This window comes from Neovison vison, chromosome 7 (genome assembly GCF_020171115.1).
Source record: "Neovison vison isolate M4711 chromosome 7, ASM_NN_V1, whole genome shotgun sequence".
Taxonomy (NCBI): Eukaryota; Metazoa; Chordata; class Mammalia; order Carnivora; family Mustelidae; genus Neogale; species Neogale vison.
In genome coordinates, this window is record NC_058097.1 from 56473297 (window position 1) to 56484449 (window position 11153).

Genomic DNA, 11153 nt, shown 5'->3' on the forward strand with positions numbered 1-11153 from the left:
TTTTCGCTGTGATAATGGTATTGTCATTCAGGGAGTGAATATCCTTATTCTTAGAAAATACATAAAGTCCTTAGGAGCCAAGATTCAGGATGGTTCAGCAAAGGTCATGTGTGTGTGAGCATGTGTGGGTACTAAGAGAGAGAGGAAGCAAACTATAGAATGTTAGCCACTGCTGATTCTACCGAGAGGATATGTGGGAGTGTTTGTGTACCATTCTCTCAACTTTTCCATAGATTTAAAAAAAATTTTTTTTAAGATTTTTTATTTTGGAGAGGGAGGGCAGAGGCAAAAGGAAAGAGAATCTCCAGCAGACTCCCAGCCAAGCACAGAGCCTGAAGTGGGGCTCGATCCCACAACCTTAAGGTCGTGACGTGAGCCAAAACCAAGAGTTGGCCACTTAGCTGAATGAGCCATCCAGGCACCCCTAAATTTTTTCATAACAAATATTTGAGGGGAAAAATAAAAAACTTCTGCTGAAACCTGATTCAGAGTTTATGAAGGAAAGAAAGGTCTTGTTACTCTAGGGAACTCTGCCTTTTCCATTCTCTCCAAACAGGCTGGCACTTCCTTACTCTGCTCCATCTTTTGGTTGGGGGCGGTGGTTGCTGGAAGGTGGGTCAGCTTTGTGCCATCTCAGTGAATTCTTTGGGTAGGTGGCTGGTTCCAATTGTGGAGACCTTAAACTTAAGCTATGGGGTAGTTGGACACTTTGGGCCCCATCTTGGAGACTTAGTAGCAATTCTGGTGGTCCTGGAAAAATCCAATTCAGCGTCCTCTTACAGAAGTAAGAGGAAGAAGGACAAAGACTCCTGTTGATTCTCTGTAGCCAATGGCTGTGATTCTCACCCAGGAGCCGTGGCTGGGCAACATTTGGAAAATTGTGGAATCATTTTGTGACTGTCACAGTGACTTGGGAAAGATTTGCTGTGGGCAGCTCTTCTGGAACTTTCTCAGTTTCAAGATCCTTTTCTTACAAGTACTAAGGATGCCAAAGAGCTTTTACTTATGTGGGGTTACAACTACTGATATTCACTATATTAGAACTTAAAACAGAAATTTAAAAAAAAGATTTTTATTTATTTACTTGACAGAGCAAGAAGGACCACAAGTAGGGGGAACAGCAGAGAGAGAGGGAGAAGCAGACTCCCTGCTGAGCAGGGAGGGAGCCTGATGTGGGGCTTGATAGAGGACCCTGGGATTGATGAAGTTTGAGAACATAAGTGAGGTCCGGAGTCGACGACCAATAAAGAATTCTCTGTGTGACTTCCACATTAAGTAAGGAAATGCTATTTAGTGAATCACTGAGTGCCTTCACGGTGCATTTATGAAGGGGTTCTACAAGCCAGATGACATCCTCTAGCCCTACAGATGGAACAAAAATGGATGTTAAGTGATCATACCATTTAAAAGCAGATCGTGCTTTGGTGAGTGCTGTGAAGTGTGTAAACCTGGCGATTCACAGACTTGTACCCCTGGGGATAAAAATATATGTTTATAAAAAATAAAAAATTAAAAAATTAAAAAAATTTTAAAAAAGAAAAAGAAAAAGTAAAAAAAATAATAAAATAAAAGCAGATCGTGTCCATCTTTGTTTTAAATTGGGGAGATTAGTTGCAGTAGTGATGGTTTTTATTTCTTTTTATTTTTTTAAGATTTTATTTATTTATTTGACAGAGAGAGAGAGATCACAAGTAGGCAGAGAGGCAGGCAGAGGAAGCAGGCTCCCCACCGAGCAGAGAGCTTGATGCGGGGCTCAATCCCAGGACCCTGAGATCATGCCCTGGTAGTGATGGTTTTTAGTAATGCATCCATGAATCCCAGCAAAACCTAAGGTGCAGTGACCTATCCACCCCAGAGAAAGCCGGGGCCACAGGTTAGTTCCACATACCCAGTGGGTTCCACTTGGTGCTGGCCATCTGATGCCAGATTGCCTGACCCAATCAGGAGCAAATCAGTCGGTAGCCCGGACTACTATTATTTGGGAACATACTTCTAATGACAGCCATCCCAGATGTCGTGTGTTACTTGTCCAAATATCATCTGTATGATTTCTTTGCTCCCAGCATAAAACTGCCTTTTGATTGAGCTGTCTGATAGTCAGTGTGAGCCAGAAACATGGATCCCAGATTTGATACATGCTCTCCTCAGTATAGTGATAAGTAGGGTTTTGTAGCTTAGGCGCTGGTTGGTGGGTATTAATTTGTGGGTTTGTAAGGTCAGTTAAGATTTTAATAGTTCAAGCATATGAAAAAGTTTGGTCTTGGTGAGTTCCACACCTTACTGATCACGGGCAAGGAAGAAACTTCTTGACTAGTGATAGATTTATCCTGATACATGCTATTTCTATATGTTATATCTGAAATATAATCCTATACAGTGTGCTGATCAGTGCCCTGTGAAGGGGAAACCCACCAGGGTAACCCAGACGTACTTGACATGGGCAAAATTCCACACATCCAACAACCTGTTTGATTTTGTAGTTCAGCATAATGCTGTGCCCACTGTAGAAAGGAACTGTCCATTAAGATAGGTGAAAGGAAAGCAAAGAGAAGATATACAATCTTTTTCGCTTGAAGAGAAGTTTGAGATCTTCTGTGGGTTCACAGGAGGAAGAAGAAACATTAGTTTGCGCACTGGGTTCCTGTGAAGGAAGTGCAGGCTGTATTCTAGATACATGAGGCCACGAAGAGTGACCTTCTAGCTTTACCTCGGTGGGAGTACGTAGTATGACCCGATGTGGGCCTTTCCATTCTGAATTTAAGCTCTCTGCTATATCCAACTTCCAATTTTTTAAATAAACCATGTCTCTGGGATTTACATGGGGTGGGCGTTCAGTTATAGTTAAATCAGGTTTTGGGAGTGATGATTAATAGATTCATTCAGTAATTTATGAATTAAACCAGCTTCCACTGAATAATTTAATAGAGCATTATAATCTCCATCTAATAACAGATCTACAGAAAGAAATGGTTATCTGTACAATAACTCAAAAGGGCTGAGTCCTAGGGGTTGTTTTGGATCAGTTCTTATCCTGAGAAGTCCTACTGGCAAGAGAATAACCCAGTTTTCCTGGGTTTCTAGACTAAGTGTAGCAAGATGATGTTTTGAATTATGATTAGCCTTTTCTACTTTCCCGGAGGATTGTGGATGCCAGGCTGAATGCAAGAAGTGTTTAATTTTTAAGGTTTGGGCTATTTGTTGAGTTATTTCAGTGGGGAAAGAAGGACTGTTGTCACCTTGAAGAGATCAAGGAAGGCCAGATCTAGGGATAATCTCTAGCAACAAAATCTTGGTTACTTCTATGGCTCTTTCAGTTTTACATAAAAAGGCCTCGACCCATCTGGTGAAGGTATCAACAACACTAATAGAAACTTAGAGCCTTTGGAGGGTGGCCTTTGTGTGACATCAAGTTGTCTGTCCTCTCCTGGACAGGATGCAGGCCTTTGGACTGGTTTTAAGAGAGGAGGAGGAGGGCGAGCCGCGCCTTTTGGGTTTACTTGGGTACAGACAATAGGGGATCGGCAGACCTGTTTTAATTGTGGCTGTTAAATTCACTTCATCAAATATATATATATATATATATATACATACATACATATATACATATATATTTAAAGATTTTATTTATTTATTTGACAGACAGAGAGATCACAAGTAGGCAGAGAGGCAGGCAGAGAGAGAAAGAGCGGAAGAAGCAGGCTTCCGGCCGAGCAGAGAGCCCAATGTGGAGCTTGATGCCAGGACCCTGAGATCATGACCTGAGCTGAAGGCAGAGGCTTAACCCACTGAGCCACCCAGGCGCTCTCATCAAATATATATATTTTTAAAGATTTTATTTATTTATCAGAGAGAGAGAGGGAGAGAGCGAGCACAGGCAGACAGAATGGCAAGCAGAGGCAGAGGGAGAAGCAGGCTCCCTGCCGAGCAAGGAGCCCGATGTGGGACTCGATCCCAGGATGCTGGGATCATGACCTGAGCCGAAGGCAGCTGCTTAACCAACTGAGCCACCCAGGCGTCCCATCAAATATATTTTTAATTGAATATTTTAAAGCGTCTTTACCCAAATGAGTAGCTTGGTGTAGGCCCTGTATTAACTTCCACTGATTATCTTTGGGTATAAAGATTTTCCCCTCATTGTTAACAAGCCGGTCCTCTGCAGTTTTAGTATATCCTTGTTCCTGAGCTATGTGAATCTCTTGATCTTAGTAGACTGGCAGATTATGGGCTCCATTGGAGCTAAGACTACATAAGGCTTAATATCTGTTTCTGTTTTGCTACCTCTTTGGCTTCATGATTCCTGTAGATTCTAAGGCTCTATCCTTTTGATGTCCTTTGAGGTGAATCACGCTACCTCCTTGGGCAGGAGTACAGCCTCAAGAAGGGTAATGATCGGGGCACCTGGGTGGCTCAGCAGGTTAAGCCTCTGCCTTCAGCTCAGGTCATTATCCCAGGGTCCTGGGATAGAGCCCCACATCGGGCTCTCTGCTCAGCGGGGAGCCTGTTTCCTCCTCTCTCTCTGCCTACTTGTGATCTGTCAAATAAATAAATAAATAAATAATCTTTAAAAAAAAAAAAAAAGAAGAAGGAAGGGTAATGACCTCAGGCCCATGTTGGCTTGGGGAGTTACGACTTGATAACAATCCCCTTTGGGGGTGCCTGGGTGGCTCAGTGGGTTAAAGCCTCTGCCTTCGGCTCCGGTCATGACCCTGGGGTCCTAGGATCAAGCCCCACTTCGGGTTCTCTGCTCAGCGGGGAGCCTGCTTCCCTTCCCCTCTCTCTGCCTGCCTCTTTCCCTACTTGTGATCTCTGTCTGTCAAATAAATAAAATCTTTAAAAAACAAAACAAAACCAAACAAAACCACAACAATCCCCTTTCCTTCCAAATAGCCCCATGGACATGTAGTACCAGGAAGGCATATTTGGAGTCAGTATAAATGTTAATTTTTAGACCTTTTGCCAACTAAAGAGCATGGATAAGTACCATTATTTCAGCTTTTTGGGCAGAGGTATTTATTGGACTTTTTTTTTTTTAAGATTTCATTTATTTATTTGACAGAGAGATCACAAGCAGGCAGAGAGGAGGAAGCAGGCTCCCTGCTGAGCAGAGATCCCAATGCGGGGCTCGATACCAGGACCCGGAGATCATGACCTGAGCTGAAGGCAGAGGCTTAATCCACTGAGCCAGGCCCTCCTGTCATGTTTCTTTACAGACAGGACATGGTTTTAGTGGAGAGGGCTTGTTTGGACATTCTCTGCTCCGGTGTCCAATCTGGCCACACGTATAGCATGGGGACTTACCTAGTTCTCTGTTACTGGCCTTTTCTTTTGCCCCTGGTTAGTCTGGTGCAGCCATCATTTGAGCCTCTATCTTACCCTGCAGTTTAGTTCTCCAGTCCTTTTCTTGCCTTAAGGCCACATCTCTATTAGTAAAGCCTCCAGTCACTATTTCTAGGAGGTGCTGGATGGGAGTTTAAGGGCCTAAAGCCATTTTAGTTCATTTTTGGCGGATGTCAGGTGCTGACTGGCTTATAAAATGTGTATTTAGTATGGTGACTCCCTCGGGTGAGATTGGGTCCAAATTTGTATATTTCCGGATGGCCTCTACCGCTCGTCCCTGAAATAGAGCTGGATTCTCATCAGTTCCTTGTGTGACTTCCTGAAGTTTATCAAAGTTTACAGGTTTAAAGAACCCTTTTTTCATTCCTTCTATCAGTGATCATATGGTCTCATTTTTCTCTCCCTGGATCGTCCTCCTGATAGTTGCAGCATGGTTTGGTGCTAGGGATAGCAGCACCCCGGGCTAGGCAATGATCCCTGCCTCCCATCGCCAGCTCGTCACGAACTCCTGTTTCCTCCCAGATTTGTCTCTTTCCCTCAGGGGCGCAACAAGTTAAAATGATATATATATATATCCTGCCAGGTCAAATCGAACACAATTGATACTTCTTGAAAGCTCTCAATAAATCGAGAGGGGTTTTCAGAATACCGTCCTAATGGTGGTTTTATCTGAGCCAGGTCTGCCGCGGAGAATGGGATGTGGACCCTAATTGTGTCCATTTCTCCATTAGTGACTTCCCTAAGAGGATGCATCCCATTCTTAAATGGAAGATAGGGAGTCCCGCTCCTGGTATGTCCAGCTGGGCTGGTGGCAGAAGGGTCTTGGGGTTTATAAGGAGGAGGGTTAGCAACAGAGCAGATGTCCTCTTTCTTTGGACTGGCTGGCAGTCCCTCCAATATCCCAGGTTTTTTTTAAGAGGAATCAGCCTAGTTAGACAGTCCTCACTCAACATATCCACTGGGGGTTGTTAACGTGGTTGAGGATTAGATAAACTCTACAAGAAGCCTGCAGATCCTGATCCTGATTTAGGGCCATAAGCCTTGGACATATGGGATGTCAGTCCATTTGCCCTTCTCCTTGCCGAAGAGGTCTAACTGACAGATTGACTTGAAACTTAATGTCCCATTTATGGGCCGCTTTTCCTCACCTCCTAAGGAGTACTGAGGCCATTCAGTGTTACAGAGGAAGTTCATTTTTTTTTTCTTTCTTAAATCTTGTAGTCCGAATTGATACCAGTGGATTAAAAGGCATCCCAAGGGAGAATCCTTGGGAACAGATGATGATCCCATGTTCCTAGAAAAAGAAGGTCCATTACCAAAATCCCCCCCGACTCCTGGGTGGGATCCCACACAGGATACGTCAGAGGTTCCAGGTGTCAAAAGCGACCAGAGACGTCCCTCAATGAAAATCACTATTGAGAACCATCTCTGCCTTCCTGTGATGGCATTACTGCTGGAAAAGGCCCTGGAGGGGGGCCAGCGGCCCTCCTCTTCCCCATCGCATCCTAGGCTACAGGTCGGTGCCTGGTGAATGGACTAAAATATTGTGTCGTCCTACACTCTGGAAGTTGTGTTATGGCCCTGCTGTTCTCAACCCATGGAAAATACTAGAAAAGTTTCACAAGGGGAAATTACCCAGTTTTGTAGCTTTAAGTAGTAATAGAGGACATTGACAGAAAACCGTAAAGATAGAAATCCATCATGGTCTAACAGACATTCTAACACATGTGGTCCTTATAGCCAACTTCCCTAGGAAACGATCCCCAGTTGGTTTTTAATTCAGTCAGGTACTAGTTTTGGCCAGCTCCCAGTGGAGATCCCGTGGCCAGAAGTGGCTAGACCAGGGATGTGGAGGGAATCACATTAGATCAGTCAGGAGGAAGCCTCACACGGAAGTCTTAAGATTGGCAGCCGTCCTAGTGACATAGGTGGCTGCCCTGTGCCTGAGACAGACAACTTTGTGTAAAAACAGGAATAAAGAGAGGGCATCAAGTTTCTGGGTCTTACTACCATTCTGACAAGGAAACTAACTTCCAGCCAAAAGGCAGACTTTTCCTCCCTGTAGAGTAGCCACAGGCTAGATGGTTACAGCCTGAGCAATCAACATGCAAGTGTTCCATAAAGACCTTGAAGGGCGCCTGAAATGAGACTAGGGGAAGAAAAAAGAAAGTATTCACTGATTTTGCGCCCAGGCTCAGAGTCCAGATGTAAGGACTCAAATCCCCATGTTTGGGTGCCAAATGATGAAGTTTTAGAACATAAATGAGGTCTGGAGCCGACGACCAAGAAAGAGTTCTTAAGACGTCTCTGGTGCAAAAAGGTGATTCTGTTAAAGCACGGGGACAGGCCCTGTGGGCAGGAAGATCTGCTGCCCCGGGATCCCAAGTGGCTGATTATATACTCGGAAGTTGGGGAGGTGAGGACAAAAGGGGTTCAGATGGTCTGACATGGTAAAGAAGACTTTCAGGATACTGGTGGCCTGGTAATTGTCAAGCCAAGCTGTGTTTTGTTTGTTTGTTTCTCTAACGAGGTACCAACATGAAGACAGTTGGGAGGTTCCCGGTGGAATGTCACATTTCTCCTGTCACCATCCTTGTCAGAAACTCAGCTTGATTTACAGCTCCTTTCACCTCAGAATCCTTCAGTCTTATGGGCAGGGAGGGGCTTCCGGAACTGAGTTATGGGTCTTTGGAAGTTAGGCTGTTGATAAGAAAGCCTCTTCCTTGTAAGTCACAAGGACATTTGCAAACTGAGGGGGACTCCTGTCCTGCAGGATTGTGCTCTCTATTAGTTGACCATCTGTCCTTCCTGTAGGGCAGCCAGCAGTTCCGGAGGAATGTCACAGATGTCGCAAGGGGTGGGGGGTGTAGGGTGCCAGTGTCTGCTTTGTCCTTAGCCAGCCTTTTGCTCCCTCATCAGGATCACGACCTGAGCCAAAGGCAGAGGCCAAACTGACTGAGCCACCCAGGTGCCCCAAAACAGAGAATTTTACACACAAGAATCTGGGGCTCCTGGCTGGCTCAGTCAGTAGAGCATGCAACCCGTGATCTCAGGCTCGTGAGTTCAAGCCCCACATTCCATGTAGTGATTACTTAAAAAAAAAAAAGATAAAAATAAAGTGAAATCCTACCTCAAAATAAATAAACAAAATACAAGAACTTACAAGCACACGATCCATGAGTGAAATAAGCTAAAAGAACATATTGATATTATTATGGAAATCATGTGAACTTTGTCCACATGATGTCTCCGGCACCTCCCCTGGGGTCCCTAAACCAAACTCTTGAGACCTGCTCAGAAGGTGTATATAAGCCTGGGATGGCTAGGAGCACGGAGTGTGCCCCAGTGTGTGGGCTGCCCCGACATTGAGGCTCAACACTTTATTATAAAATTTATTATATATATTTATTATCAAATAGGTCAGTCTCTGATCAAATGTTTATTTCTCATAGACATGCTCCCTGAACACCTTAAAATCCTACCCCATCAATCTCTTTTAAAAGATTTATTTTATTATTTTTTGAAAATTTTACTTATTTATTTGACAGAGACAGATCACAAGCAGGCAGAGAGGCAGGGAGAGAGAGGGAGAGGGAAGCAAGTTCCCTGCTGAGCTGAGAGCCCAATACGGGACTTGATCCCAGGACCCTGAGATCATGACCTGTGCTCAAGGCAGAGGCTTAAGTCAGTGAGCCCCCCAGGCGCCCTATTTATTTATTTTAGAGAGAAAGAACACAAGACCAGCATGGGGGAGGAGGGTCAGAGGGAGAGAGGGACAGTTTTCTTTTTTTAAAGATTTTATTTATTTATTTGAGAGCAAATGAGAGAGAGTACGTACACACACACACACACACACACACACACACACACTAGCTCAGGGAGGAGGAGCAGAGGGAAAGGGAGAAGCAGACTCCTGCTGAGCAGGGAGCCCTGATGCAGAAGCTCAGATGTGGGGCTCACTCTCAGGACCTTGAGGTCACAACCTGAGCTACAACCCAGATTCCAATGCTTAATTGACTGAGCCACCCAGGCGCCCCTCACCCCATCACTTTATCCCTTCCACTGGCTTATTTCTCTTCATAAAACTTCATAATACTCAACCAGGCATTGTATCACACATCTACTTGGTGATTTCTTTATTTTTAGCCTCTCATTAAAATATCCTCCAGCACGGGCGCCTGGGTGGCTCAGTGGGTTAAGCCGCTGCCTTCGGCTCGGGTCGTAGTCTCGTAGTCTCGTAGTCCTGGGATCGAGTCCTGCATCGGGCTCTCTGCTCGGCGGGGAGCCTGCTTCCCTCTCTCTCTGCCTGCCTCTCTGTCTACTTGTGATTTCTCTCTGTCAAATAAATAAATAAGTAATCTTTTAAAAAATAAATAAATAAAATAAAATATCCTCCAGCAGAACAGGATTTTTGTCCCGCCTCCAGCCACTGCTCTATCCCTAGATCCTAGGGTAGAACATGGCACATGGAAGGTACTCAGGAAACATTAAATAGTTTTGAATGAATGAATGAGCAAATGGACATATTTTCCCATTAGCCATTGCCCCAGCTGGACTTCGACTTCCCTGAGGCCAGAGCCTGTGTGTGTCATTGTGTATTCTCAGCACCTAGTATCTGATGGAAGCAGGTATCCAGCAAATGTATGTAAAAGGAAGAAAAGAATATATATGCGAGGGAAAGTAGATGAATGGCTGCCTGGGGCTGGATGTGGGAATGGGGAGTGGCTGCAAAAGGACCCAGGAATCTTTTTAGGGTAGGTGCGCCTGGATGGCTTAGATGGTTAAATGTCTTCCTTCGACTCCGGTTATGGTCCTGGGGTCTTGGGATCGAGCCCCACTTGGGGCTTCCTGCTTAGAGGAGAGCCTGCTTCTCCCTCTCCTGCTGCCGCTCCCCTTGCTTATGCTTGCTCTCTCTCTCTGTCAAATGAAAAAATAAAATCTTAAAAAAAAAAAAAAGCTATTAAACAAAGCAAAATGTGTGTTGAGGGAGAATGTTGAGGGTGCCTTGCTGGTCATCCAAGCCTTACTTTGTGCCCCAGATTGTGGAGTTACAGTGGTGACCCAGACGGCCTTTTTCCCTTGCCTTCACAGGCCAACAGTGACAGCCCAGGGGGTGGGGGTGTAGAGAGTAAAATGGAGTCTCTCATGTCAAGCAGGAGCCTGTGTCAAGGAATGACGCAAGCAGTTGAGGCACCACAGCTAGGAGATATCGCCGGGACCAATGTCGGCTGACACCCAGACTTGATAACGAGCAGAACCGGAGGAAGTCTGCAGAGACCCCAAACCAATGAAATCCCTTTAAAAGAAATAGGATTTTGGCAGCAAACTGTGAGACTCTTCAGACCTGACTCCTCTCTGTCTTGACACTTAAAAAAGGCAGCCGCAGGGGTGCCTGGGTGGCTCAGGGGGTTAAAGCTTGGGTCGTGATCCCAGGGTCCTGGGATCGAGCCCCACATCCGGCTCTCTGCTCAGCGTTCCCTTTCCCTCTCTCTCTGCCTATCTCTCTGCCTACTTGTGCTCTGTCTGCCAAATAAATAAAATCTTAAAAAAAAAAAAAAAGGTAGCTCCTCCCAAGGACTCTGTCCAGTTGCTCTCCGAACAGAACCGAGACCCTTCTGCGCTTGAACATCAGAAGCAGTAGGTGGGGCCGCCTGGGGAGCTCAGTTGGTTAAGCATCTGTCTTGGCTCAGGTCATGACCCCGGAGTCCTGGCATGGAGGCTGCCCATGCAGGGAATCTGCTTCTCCCCCTGACCCTCTCCCCTCTCATGATCTCTCTCACTCTCTCTCAAATAGATAGTATCTTTAAAAAAAGAAA